This window comes from Bos javanicus, chromosome 20 (assembly GCF_032452875.1).
Source record: "Bos javanicus breed banteng chromosome 20, ARS-OSU_banteng_1.0, whole genome shotgun sequence".
NCBI classification, from domain to species: domain Eukaryota; kingdom Metazoa; phylum Chordata; class Mammalia; order Artiodactyla; family Bovidae; genus Bos; species Bos javanicus.
Window position 1 is genome coordinate 59,743,443 of NC_083887.1, and position 15,024 is coordinate 59,758,466.

A 15,024-nucleotide genomic window follows, 5' to 3' on the forward strand; every position below is an offset into this window, starting at 1 on the left:
TTGTGTGAACAAAAACCACTAACTAAAGTAGCAGGGAGGTGTTTGAAGACTATATGCAAATAACTTTTAGGAATAATGAGGATTGTCAAGGAAACATTGCTGGAAATCTGTCAAACAAGAGGAACAATCTGGGACTTTTCCCATATTGAAATGGAAGAACTTATTCTACTTCTAATATTCAGCAATAATTTATTCATCATTGGTCACTACATAAAAAGATTGAGATGTAGACCATTAGCTTTAGGCCCAGTTGATGGGATATTAAGATGACGTTTCTGAGACATCAGTACAATATTCACTGAAGTGGGCATTGTGATGTGAAAGTCATTCAGTCGTGTTTGACTCTTGGCCACCCCATGGCCTATACAGTCCATGGAATTATCCAGGCCAGAATACTAGAGTGGATAGCCTTTCCTTTCTCTATGGGATCTTCCCAATCTAGGAATCAGACCCAGGTCTCCCACATTGCAGGCAGATTCTTGACCTGCTGAGCCACCAGGGAAGCCCACGTGGGCAATGATGTAGCTAATAAGATTGCTTTTGTTCATGCTGATAAACATTTCCAGTAAGAGCAATGCTTATACCTTTGAGGCAGAAACTCAATGGGAATGGGGCCATTGAACAAATGACTAAATCAATCCTGTTTATGCTGATGAACACATCCAACAAAATAAAAAAAAAAAACAGAAAGTACTTTATTTCTTGAATTGAGGTGCAAGCACATCTAGAAGGATCTCTATAAGTTTATTTTGAGCAAATTAAAAACTTTGGAAGAAACAACGTAATTCACTTTTTTTTTTTTTTTCAATTCAGTGGACACTAATTTAAGACCATGGCCTGTAGTTTACAAAACTTGAGTGAAGGCAGATTCTTTTGTGCCAAATAAATGAGTTAAATGATTGATTTTTCAATCTAGAGCTTTGGGTGGTAGGATGGAGTAGGAGCTATACATGTGGAGATTTTATCAACTATTGAATGTGGACCTGAGTGACTGAAGGAAAAGGAAGGAAAATGGAAAGTTAAGAAAAATATAGTTTCTATTTATAGGAAATATCTAGAATAGCAAATTCATTATATGATTGTAATCTCTAATAAGAAATACATATTTTGTCTTCCATTAGAACACAGTGCTCTTAAAATCCTTGAAAAAAGAAAGTCACTCAGCATGTCCAAGTCCTTGGAATGTCCTAAATGTGGAGAGCAATAAAACTGTACTTTGCTATGTTAATAAGATCACTTATGGACCTCACCTCAGGATGGAATCTGATCGCCAGAGCCCTATGGTTTGAGGATTGGAACTTTCAGTCCTGCACTGACCTTCCTGAGGTGAGAGAGGCTGGAGCCTGAATCAGTGGCTAATGATTTAATGAGTTATGCTTATGTAGTGAAGCTTCAATAGAAACACAAATAGCAGAATCCAGGTTGCTGAACAGGAAGACTTGGAAAAAGTGGAGCATGGAATTTTCATGGTTCTTCCCATTTACTTCACCTTGTGTATCTCTTCCAGCTAACTCTTCTTGTGTTATATTCTTTTATATTTATATAAAATATATAATAATATTTATATATAATAAAATATATATACATATTAATATTTTAGTAAGTAAAGTGTTTCTTTGAGTCTGTAAGGTGTTCTTGTTGCAGAAACCAAGCACAACACTTGGAGAGTTGAAGAACTCGGGTTTATTACGCCGGCGGGCCCAGAGGAGTTAACACTCCAAGCTCTGAGCCCCAAACAAAGGGATTACAGAGTTTTAATAGACTGTAGTGGGCAACACTAGCTATTAATAGGCTGGTTTAAGCTAAGGGATTTCATGCAGGGGAACAGCAGTCATGATGGGGAGGGGGATGCCTGACCTGGACAGGCATGATTAAGCAGGTTTGCAGGGGCTGGGTGATTGCAAAGAGCAGGACAAGGGTGAGTGAGATGAGCTCCAGTTCCTAATATTGCAAGTCCCCACTTTCTGAGACTAGGTGACCGATGTGATCTAGTCTTTGCAAGGGGCAAGCTGAGTTACAGAGGCAGAAGGAGAAGGAGGTTATGTAAAATTTTAACTTTTCCTCTTCACTCTAGCATATTAATCAAACCCAAGGGAGATGTTATGGGAGGTTTTGATTTACAGCTATTTGGCTAGTACAGGTGACATGGTGGATTTGCAAATGGAGTCTGAAATCCAAAGAGAATGTTGTTAGCATCTCTGATCTGGACCCCATAAGTCAAAGGCACAGGGGTAAGTTGCCCTGGGGACTGGTATCTGAAGTGGTGTGTGTGTGGGGATGGACAGTCTTGTACTGAACACTTAATCTGTCATGCCTGATAGGTTGCCCAGGTAGACAGCAAGAGAATTGAGCAAACTTGTAGTGTTTCCACCCGGTATCAGAGAAGAGCTTGTTACAGGTTTGGATTAGCTTATTACACTGTGAGGAGAGGAAACCCTTTCCTCACACTGGAAATTGGATCCATGAATCTAAAGAAATAGGAATTTAGATTAGAGGCTGTCAGGAGCTAGGAGTACAGGAAATGGAGAATTATTTTCTAGTGGGTGCAACTTTCTTTTCAGTGGGATAAAAATTCTTGAAATAGTGATGATGGTGGCACAAGATTGTGAGTATCATCTTCAGTGTCACTGAATTTTACACTTGAATGTATAAGGTGGCGAATTTTATGTTACAGACAGCTTTCCAGTATTAAAAAAATAAAAAATGAAGGTAGGAGAGGTAGTAAGACAAACTAGTTGCCCTATATAATTTAGCCTAGGGTCAGCTTGAGGTTCTCTCATGTTGGGGTTCTATTCTAAAATCCATGTCAGCAAATGTTGGTTGATGCCTCTTTTCTTTCTCGGCACTGACAATACACAGATTATCTTGTTCTTATATACAGAGGTCTTGTATCCATGTAGATTATTAAAGTATATGAAATAAACATAATCCTGTAATCTAGTATTTGAAATATTGCCTCAGATCTTAATGTCTACATATTATTGAATTTAATAGACAAAGAATATAAAATATTTTAAATACACTATACCAGCATAAATTATTTCTATTCTATCAACAAATCTCAACATTTCTCTGCCTTCAACAATTTATATCTTTATGTTTTCGCTATTATTAAAATATATTTTTTTATCTTATTAAGTGTTTTGGTATATCTTTTTCACAACATCTGAAGAAATCATTTGTGTGTTACACTTTGCTCAGTATTTGATTCCTGAAATACCTCAATTTCTACCTTATTTCCTGGTTATGGGTACAGATTTTGCACACCAGTGTCTGAATACATATTCACATAGATAATCATGACTGAGAAAAAATTAAATTGACATGTTATCTATATATGAAAACTGAAATGAAGATTTGAAGCCACTGTCTGAATAATTCACCATACACTTTCACCAAAATATTGTAGATGTGTGATTTTTAAAGTGAAAATTTGTATGAGTCTTAGGTTATGTTCATTATTTTTATTGTCCAGGAAGCCACTACATTCTTGAAACATTTATATATGATATATTCCAAATTAGTCAATAGCCTGAAACTTTGAGGTATTTTGATTTTTTTGTGTCATGATTAGAAACAAGAAATAATACAGTATGCACATATTTCCTTGCCCTCAATACACTACATAACATCTTTCATGTAATTTAGTTATGGTTCCAAATTTAATTCCATATACATTTACAGAAAAAAATATATATGACAACCTCTGTAAAGTATTCCAGTAATTAGAAGCATCATTTTTTTACCATGTTTTGAAGAATTGGATTATAACAATTCAATTCTGTTTACTTTTTGAGGTGTGAATTCTTTAGGACTCATCTAAGTTGTAAAGAGGAACTGATTTTTTTTTTTTTTTTTAAGTTGCTCAGTTGTGTCTGGCTCTTTGCAACCCCATGGATTCCATGGAATTCTCCAGCCCAGAATACTGGAGTGGATAGCCTTTCCTTTCTCCAGGGGATCTTCCCAACCCAGGGATCAAACCCAGGTCTCCCACATTGTGGGCAGATTCTTTCCCAACTGAGCCACAAGGAAAGAAGAGGAATTGATAGTTAGAATTTATTAATTGTCCAGATGATTCAACCTTTTGAATACTGTAAAAAATACATTAGTATTTCTCCCTTCATTCCTCTCTCCCTCACTTTTTCCATCCCTCCTTCCTTCCCTTCTTCCTTCCTTCTTTCTGCCTTTTAATAAGAACTAGTTTATAACTTAACCTGGAGAAAAACTTGAGAATTATTGAAAAATGATGGGAAGAGTTTTGAGAACCAATAAAGTAGACTAAATTACAAAGTTACAGCTTGAGAATAGTTTGTAAGCCTTTCTCATTTCTTAAAATTGCAGTTTTGAGATATGAGAATTTTAGACTTTATTTCTGACTCTTAAGTCTCAGTTTAGAAATGTCTTAATACCGTTGAGGCTATCAGTGTAGATTATGTTGATGATGATTCAGTGATGTGCAGACCTGGTGATTGTAACCTAAATTGAAATCACAATCTCATTTTTGAAAAGAAGCATTAAATATAGGTTAATATGTTGTACTCATTAACTATCCTCACCTCAGAGTAATTTTCTAGGCTTCTGAGCAAACCAATCATGAAAATAATTATAGATTGCTGGTTAGTGCAGGCTTAGGATCAACTGACTGAGCTTCGGAAAGATAAAAGAGGTTTTTCCACTTTTAAAAACAATGTCATGGTTATATGTAGAGACTTGAAGCTTCCAGTAGAAACTTACAAAAACACCAAGTAGTATTTGCTATATTTATGCAACAAAATAAATATAACCTTTGCTGAAATAACTAGACCTTTCTTTCCCCAGAAAGAATGGGCAGCCATTTCATCCTGTGGCAGGTCTTCCTGACCCAGGGATTGAACCCCTATCCTTTTGAGTCTCCTGCATTGGCAGGTGGATTCTTTCCACTGCAGTACCTGGGAAGCCCTTCTTGATCAAATGGCAGGTGCTACACGGGCCAGTGCTGGAGTGTCATGAGATGAAGATGTTGCTGGGACATACAGGGCACCTTATACTGCATCACGCAATAGTGTCCAATTTCCTTATTAGATTTTGGGGGAAACTAACAACAACAACAAAAACTTTCCCATAAAAATTTATGTTGGCAGTCTTCTTAAAATCAAATAGTTGCTTTTTATGGCATAGTGGTTAATTCTGTTAAAATAAATTGCTACATTCTTTGAGGACTTAGCCCTGTTCTGAGGACTTAGCTCTCTCTCTCTCTTCTTAGCTCTCACAGTACAGGATATAGTTATAGAAATGAAAGTGATCAGGTCACATAGGTACCATCCACAAGATATATTGTGAAATTATTTGTGGAAATAAATCTTGATCCATGATTTTTAGTGAATTGCCTTCTACTATTTAAATGAAAGATTAAAAATAAATTGCTCATAGAATTTGTATTCTAGAAAGTTAGCTATTAAAGTATTTAAATAAAAATAATATTAATGCTATCATCAAGTACATAAGTGATATAGTACTTTATATGTTTGGTTGACTTTATTAATGTAATCATATCTTTTTATAATTTCATTTCCTTTAGCTTACAGTTATACGAAATATGCTGTAGAAATTATTCATGCATTTACAAAAATGGAAGCATCCTTATAAATGTGGTATAGTTCTCACAAAGCTTAAGACACAGTAAGCAAATATTTACCTAAATTTAGTACTGTCCAATTTTAAAATTGATAATAAAAAATGATATACCTTTGCAATTACCCAAACAAAATTATCAACAGAAATTTCCATTCTTTGTTTGAAAAAAAAATGTTTTTCGCTTGGTTTAAAGTTTTTAAATATTATATGTAAAAATAAATGGTATTTTCTGTTTACTTTTTATGCTAATATATTCCAAGACCTCAATATGGCTTAATTTTTTCTCTAAGCAAAAAGAAGACAGTAAGTGCAAAATACTGCATTTAAAGGCAAACATCTGATTGAATAGAACCGGACATGAAACAACAAACTGATTCCAAATAGGGAAAGGAGTATATATCAAGGTTGTATATTGTCACCCTGCTTATTTAACTTACATGAAGAGTATATCATGCGAAATGCCAGGCTGGATGAAGCACAAGCTGGAATCAAGATTGCGGGGAGAAATATCAATAACCTAAGGTATGAAGATGACACGATCCTTATGGCAGAAAATGAAGAAGTACAGAGCTCTTGACGAAAGTGAAAGAGGAGAGAGAGCAAAAAAGTTGGTTTAAAACTCAACATTCTAAAAGCTAAGATCACGGCATCTGGTCCCATCACTTCGTGGCAAATAGATGGGAAAACAATGGAAATAGTGAGAGACTTTATTATTTTGGGTTCCAAAATCACTGCAGATGGTGACTGTAGCCATGAAATTCAAAGACGCTTGCTCCTTGGAAGAAAAGCTATGACCAACCTAGACAGTATATTAAAAAGCAGAGACATTATTTTTTCAACAAAGACATTAATTTGCCATCTAGTCAAAGCTATGGTTTTTCCAGTAGTCTTGTATAGATGTGAGAATTGGACTATAAAGAAAGCTGAGTGCCAGAAGAATTGATGCTGTTGAATTGTGTTGCAGAAGACTTTTGAGAGTCCCTTGGAGTGTAAGGAGATCAAAACAGTCCATCCTAAAGGAAATCAGTCCTGAATATTCATTGAAAGGACTGATGCTGAAGTTAAAACTCCAATACTTTGGCCACTTGATGCAAAGAACTGACTTATTGGAAAAGACCCTGATGCTGGGAAAGATTGAAGGTGGGAGGAGAAGGGGATGACAGAGGATGAGCTGGTTGGATGGCATTACCAACTCAACGGACATGAGTTTGAGCAATCTCCAGGAGATGGTGAGGGACAGGGAACTCTGGTGTGCTGCAGTCCATGGGGTCTCAAAGAACTGGACATGACTAAGTGACTGAACTGAACTGAACAAAAGACTTGGAGAAATAATTTGCATAGATTCTTTGAATGAGGTCATTAAAACTGAAGAAGTATGGGTAGTATAATTTAGAGTTTCATTTAAGAAGTTACAACAAATATTCAGGTACTTCTTTATGTTTGATCTTCAGTCCAGTCAGTTTAGTCGCTCAGTCGTGTCTAACTCTGTGACCCCATGGACTGCAGCATGCCAGGCTTCCCTGTCTATCACCAACTCTCAGAGCTTGCTCAAACTCATGTCCATCGAGTCAGTGATGCCATCCAACCATCTCATCCTCTGTAAATTAAATTACATAAATTTATATAAATGTATAAAGTTTTATAAATTAAATTATATATGTATAAAATAAGTTTATAATTTATAAATTAAATTATATAAATTTATATAAATGATCTTATATATCTATTAATGTAAAAGTATAAGCATAATGCCTTTACAAAAATATAACACCAGTGATAGTATAAATTTATCTGTACATTTATATTGCAATTTTGCAAATTAATACTTAGAAAAGTAAAAAGTAAAATGAAAATTTGCATCATTTTGTAATCCCAGAAGCTTATATTTCAATTTACTAGCATCTCTTCAGAAATGGACTCTGAGAGTCATTCTACCATGCAATGAAAACATCATGCTGATTCTCAGTTGGTGCCTTCTTTGATTTTAATATTAATACTGTTTCCTTCAGGTGTAAAAAGAAGGTAACAGGTGTATCCCCATATAGTTGTATTTCTCAAATCTTGTAATCCTCAAAATTCCTGGGATTCTTTGAATTTCACTCTAATGGAAACAGAATTCCCCATTCCACATGGCAACAGGCCTGCTAGGACATATTAGTTCTGTGATTCAGAAATTTATCTGTAGATGCCCACAATGATGAATGTTCCATCTAATGTTCATAACTTAAGAGGGAAGGATTCTTTTATTTGTTTTACCCAAAGCCTCCATATATTCTTGAGATTCTCCCAATTATCCCAGCACATGATAGTCTCATAAATCAAATACCCAGAGTGGTCCAAGATATTCCATTTAATGTGACATGTAATCCCCCCAAGACAATGAGATGGGGTAGCTTTTGTATAGCTACTTAAAACAAGGTTTCTCATTGTCATTTCAGAGGTATGATCCTTCTAAACATTTTCAACAGTTTTTGGTTCTGATAACAAATCATCTTAGTGTTTTGCTTCTATGGCTACTTTGTAAAAGTCAATTTCAATAACCTTGGGACTAACTCTCTTTTGCCTGGCTTCCTCTAACCCAAGGGACTATAAGTAGCCCATTTGCTTCTAGCTGGCTCTCCTAAATCTTTCATTCAGCTGTGAAGGTAAGAGTCTTTATCTAGATAGGTGATTGCTGAGGTTGTAGGGGGCAGGCAGGTAATCCAGGGACACATTACATCATATGAATATTTCCACTGGGTCAAGTTTAAAAACGGCAGTTTTTTCATACCTTTATGGTTTCAATTATGATCAAACTTTCCAAGACTGCAGGGACTTGAAACATCATTAAATAGATTCCAAAGGATCTTGGTCATAAAACATGCTGCTTCTGTGATGTGAAATATTAAGATTTTCTTAATTATTCAAAAACTATTTTGTGTTGTTACTTTCTTCTGTAGCAATTACATTCAAGTCACTGAGAGATATGAACACGAAGAACAATTTCCTTAAGACTGCCATGTTGTAATGAATCATGACTACATATGCTGTAATCACCAGCTAACTGTAAGAAAATTTAATGTCTGGTGAGCTGACACTTCAGTTCTACAGTCTGACTGTTTACCGTCTGAAAGGAAGCATTTGTTCAGCCAATTATCTCCCTGGTGTCTTCTATCCCATACCTCCAAATGGCAACAGAGTTGTATTTGCACTACCAAAATGAATTTTTTCCTTTTCATGTGTCAGATATATAGCATATGAAATGAACAAGGGGGCAAATCACAGTGACACAATCTAAAGGATGAATGTTCTAATTAAATTTCAGATGTTTGTGGTACAAATCTCAAGAAGCATCTGGCATAAAATGACATATTCCAAAAATAAACGGGAGCTAACTTGCTCTCTCTTTCTCTCTCTGACTAATTAGCAAAGAAAAAGTACAGTCATTTGCTTCTGGAGAGATAAAACTAAGAGTGGAGCAAAGATTTGCATGAAACTGCATATGATTGAGAGTGACCTTTAAATGAAGAGCAATGTTGCCAGTCGGTCTAACTGCAGGCACTGCATATGAGTTGTAGGTTCTGAATGATGTTTAAAAATCACTGTATGTCTGATTTTCATTCTTTTTTGATATCCTCTCCAGATTTCAGAAATCATATTCAAGCATTAAGGTCTTGCCTTAAAAAATCCTTAGAATAGGAAAAAAATTCTCTCGTGAATCATCATGGTTTATTATTTCAAGTTATTTAACAAAAATATAAAATCATTTCTCTCAATTTATCACTTGTGAAAATTATAAATTTTATCTACCTTGACTTGTCACTGAGCAAATATACCATGTTAATTTCAAAAAAGAAAATTAAATACGTGAATATATAGGCATAAAACTAGAAATTTAAAATTAAAACTGAAATGTATGCTGTGGTCGTTTAATAGGTTGCATTCATGCTAAGTTGCTTTCGTGATGTTGGACTGTTTGCAGCCCTATGGATTGTAGCCTGCCAGGCTCCTCTGTCCATGGGATTCTTCAGGCAAGAAAACGAGTGGGTTGCCATTTCCTTCTCCAGGGGATCTTCCTGACCCAGGGATGAACCTGCTTCTGCGGCAGGCAGGTCCTTTGCCAGTGGCGCCATCCAGGAAGCGTGCACTCAAGGACTCCACGTTAAAGTAAAAACAAAAACTCAAAAAACCCAGAATTCCTAAAAAATTGAAGGTCTTCAGTTGGTTTGAATTGTCTTCAAAAAGTCAATTGTTACAGTCAAAGGACTACAGATTTCAAATCAAGAGACTGTGAAAGCCCAAGATTTAGGGTAGAAAGGCAATAATTAAGTTGCATTTCATTTAAATTGTTCAGTTAAAGACAGCTTCCCAGCTAGTGGCAAAGAGTCCACCTGCCAATATAGGAGACTTAAGAGACTTGGTGGCTTATTCTGTAAAGAATCTACCTACAATGTGGGAGACCTGGGTTCGATCCTTGGGTAGGGAATATTCCCTGGGGAGGGCATGGCTCCACTCCATTATTCTTGCCTTGGAGAATCCCATGGCCAGAGGAGCCTGGAGGGCTACAGTTCATAGGATGTCAATGAGTTGGACACAGCTGAAGCGACTTGGCATGCATGCACAAAGAACTCTTTCCATACTGAACTAGAAGCCTATAAAGTATCCTAGAACGTGGCTTGTCACTATGTCAGGATTCTCTTTCCACTAGAACTCTGCCTACTAGAAACCATACCATTGTCTGTAGTTATTTTTGGCATGAATACAGATACTGTTATTTATATACTAGTTAAAGTAGTGTTTTCTTTTTCATGATTATATGTTAAATTTGGGGGTTATATACCTAAGTATTTTCACAAGTACTATTTGACTTTTAAAGAAACCACTTCCTTGTTTTTCTCTATATTTTATAATAGGGTTCATTTTAACTATTATAGAATCATGCAAGTGGAAACATATAAAGTATTTAATTTTTTACTAAACCTAAAGGCAATGGCACCCCACTCCAGTACTCTTGCCTGGAAAATCTCATGGACAAAGGAGCCTGGTAGGCTTCAGTCCATGGGGTCGCACAGAGTCAGACAAGACTGAGCAACTTCACTTTCACTTTTCACTTTCATGCATTGAAGAAGGAAATGGCAACCCACTCCAGTGTTCTTGCCTGGAGAATCCCAGGGACAGGGGAGCCTGGTGGGCTGCCGTCTACTGGGTCGCACAGAGTCGGACACGACTGAAGTGAGTTAGTAGTAGTAAGGCTTTTACAATTCATTGGGTTGTTTTCTATAGCTTTGGTCTGTTCATAATTGTGATTACATAATATTTTATTATATAGACATTCTACAAATTTTACATTTTATTATTGTGGACATACTGTTTGGTCCTTGTTGGTCCTATGATAAAAATGATGCTCTGAACTTGCTAGTATGTTTCCTTGTGCACATTTTCATACTTTGCAACCATAAAGTATGATTGGAAAAATGTCCCACTGGTGAATACTTCACAATATAGCCATTCTACTGAACATCAGATAAACTGCGGTGGTTCCAGTTTTAGACTTTACAATTTGTTACACTTGAACATTTTTAACATTTTTTTTGTTGAGCAAATATATGCACTTCTTTTGAGTTATACACAGGAGTGATGGGACAGAGTACAGAGATCAAATGTACAGCTTATACAAGATCCGGATTCTTCTCTACTCTTGTCCCCAATTATAATCTCATTCTTTATTCATTGCAAAAATCCATTCTGTAATATTCTATAGGTCTACCTCAAAATAGGAGTCTTTGCATGTCTTTTAAATGTGAATTTTTAAAATTTTAAAATGATAAAATAAGATTTTTGACAACCAGGATGGACATCACACACACCAATGTCAAATGGATTCTTACTACACATACTTAAACTTCAGTTGTGATCCCAAATCACTTCACTCTTGTGTTAGCAAGTAAGGACTATTCTGAAGTTTTTCTGATTCATTTGCTGGTTTCTTTACAAAGTTCTTCTGATAATGGACATCTCTCTGAATTTACTAAATTAGAATGTTTTACTTACAACAACTAGTATACTATCCTTTAACCCTTCATTATAGCAATCAGTATTACCCATTTAACATTTACCTTCTGCTTTCTATTCTTGGGTCTGAATATGGGAACTTGGACTGTCCATTTGGGACTATAGCCAATAAAGACACTTTCTGATTTTATATTGATTTCTGGATTTAGTCTGTGACCTTCCACCATAACTTTGTTTACTGCCTTAACTAAAGTTTTCTGTGACTCTGAAACCTCTACTATACATCTCTTCTTATCTACATGATCTTGTTTAAAATTTATGAATCATATTTATTAGTTAGTTTGTGATATTTCTATTTTTTAGTGAAGTTCAGCTTCTTGACGGAGAAGGCAATGACACCCCACTCCAGTACTCTTGCCTGGAAAATCCCATGGACGGAGGAGCCTGGTAGGCTGCAGTCCATGGGGTCGCTAAGAGTCAGACACGACTGAGCAACTTCACTTTTACTTTTCACTTTCATGCATTGGAGAAGGAAATGGCAACCCACTCCAGTGTTCTTGCCTGGAGAATCCCAGGGACAGGGGAGTCTGGTTGGCTGCCATCTATGGGGTCGCACAGAGTCGGACACGACTGAAGCGACTTAGCAGCAGCAGCAGCAGCTTCTTGACCCAGACTTATGACAGGCTTTCTTAGGGGTGGAAATAATGAAAAGATAATAATTACTTATTATAACTTACAGAGTGGTGAAGTGACTTTTATTCCAAGTTGTTACAAATATATGCATACCTTTACAATGACTATGTAGCCCAAATGCGAAACACTATCTTTACTTGCTCTTTATATTGTGTCTTTTTCTTACAATTTTCCAAAAGAGGAGCTTTCTTTCAAGTTCTTATTTTAAAATGTGTATAGTATTTTGATCCTTTACTAACAGTGAATTTAAAAAAAAATGCATGCTTTGAATATATATATAATTTTATGGTTTAACTAATTCTAGAGAATATTGTTCTGACTTTAACAAATGCCTGATATTTTGACTTTTACCAAGAATGCATTTTGCATTAATTAATAATATAATAATAAACATTATTAAAATATTATTTTAATTCCCTCAGAGAAACAGAGTATTTTATTAGACTGTAGTATACTTGATAAAGGACAAAAATCCTATAGCATTTTTTTTTCCTGAGACACCATCATGGCAAGTAAATAGAAGAATGCCAGTGACATCTACTATTGGACATAGTAAAGTGTAAAATTCAGTAATTCTAATCTCTGATGAGTGATTGCTTTTATGATCTTAGACTTGTCATTTCTGTCTTTTTTATCTTTTATCCTCACACAGAGCTTTTCATGATTCTAATCACACTCGCCTATTTCACTGTAGCTCCACAAGATTAATTGCTAAATGTCTGCCTAGAGCTCAGGGAAAAAATATTAATAAAGAAAAGCTGCCAAAAATGTTGCACTGTCAATTTTTTTAAATATCAGAATATCTAGTAGGCTTTTCCACCCATTTTCATCTGTCAAAATCTGACTTGTCTTCTAAAGCTAGCTTAAATTTTACCCATTTGGAGTGAAGAGCTTCCCTTGTAGCTCAGCTGGTAAAGAATCTCCCCGCAATGCAGGAGACCTGGGTTTGATCCCTGGGTTGGGAAGATCCCCTGGAGAAGAGAAAGGCTACCCACTCCAGTATTCTGGCCTGGAGAATTCCTTGGAATGTATAGTCCATGGTGTCACAAAGACTTGGACATGACTGAGTGACTTTCATACTTCACACTGTCCTTGTCTTCAATCAGAATAAATCAGTCTCCTCCTCAGTACTCTCCAAAACTTTGTTGTCACTTTTGGTGCAAGCCTGCTTTTTCAGTCCTTTTGCACCATAGTCGTGCATGTGTTTATACAGAAACACTTTTTTTTTTTCTATTTAAAATATACTTCTTAAGGTCTGTTACTGAACAAATAAGAAATACCAAAACATTCTGGGCTTCCCAGGTGACACTAGTGGAAAGAACCTGCCTGCCAATGCAGGAGACATGAGACAGGGATTTGATCCCTGGGTTAGGAAGACCCCTGGAATGGGAAATGGCAACTCACTCCAGTATTTTTACCTGGAGAACCCTGTGGACCAAGGAGTCTGGTGGGCTACGACTGAAGCAACTTAGCATGCACTCATGAAACATTCTAGGTCATATTTAGAACTCCAGTTATATTTATCATTTAGTAAATCCCATAAAGTAAATAAAGGCCTCTCGTTATAGCATCAGAGATATGTCCCCTAGCTCAGTGTACACCAAAGTGACATAAGCCAGACTGAGGAAAACATCTGGGAACAGACAGCAATGAAGGTGAAAGAAGAGCAATCATTGCTTGTGACTGAGGTGACAAAGGTGGTCTCCTATAGATGTTCCCTGAGGAGTTATATTATTATACTAGCTTTATCCTTTATTTCATTACTTATCTCATAGGAATTGTGTTTAGCAAAAGTAACCAGTAGGGAAAATTAGATTTGTAAACTATTGAAATAAGCACATAAGAATGGCTATTCAAAGTCATATCTAGGACTTACTCTGTTTCCTTATTACAAAGACACTGTAAGATAGTGTTTATCCTTCCTGATGTTAACATTTACTGCCCCACCAAATCTCCATTGTAGACTTTGAATAATTTCTTTTTCTCAAAGTGAATCTTTCCCAAATCTAACACAAACCTATTACCTTTTCAGGAATCTTTCCAGATACAGTAAAACTGGGAACGTTGTATAGTGATTGGAAATATCATGTTTATTAATTATTAATATTTCCTTCATTACATTGTTAGAATAAGAAGAGTATATGTAAAGAAATTAATAAATCTCTAAAGTGCATCTTTTAAATATTCAGATTTAGCCATCAGCTTTTTTTAGTGCCATATGTATTGTTCAACATTAATGTCCTGACATTGCAATCTAACTTGAAATAATAATTTTGTTCTGCATAAGAATAAAAGGAACCCAAAATTATTCAATAGTAAGACACAGACATTGTGTTAAACACTCATAGTACTCTGACAGGAAGTTAAGAATGTTAAGAATGAATTAATGAGTAATATTTAAAAGGAAACTATAAAAATAACATTTAAATATTTTCATAAGTAATTATTGGTATACAATCTCCTTCCCCCCTGGTGAAATCCCACAAAACATTTTTCTTGTCCAATCTGTTTTGACTGATCCTCTAAGTTTATATGATCAATGGTGCTTTTATATGAAAAAAAATGCAGCATATATTTGTGGAAAGTCACTTCTTCAATATTGATAACTTTTTAAAAGAAGACAGAAACAATTTAAAAGAATCTCAATCAAGCAGGAATTATTAGCAGCTAAAGTTAGATACATTTATTGAATTCTATTAAAGTCAAATAGTATGTAATCACATATCA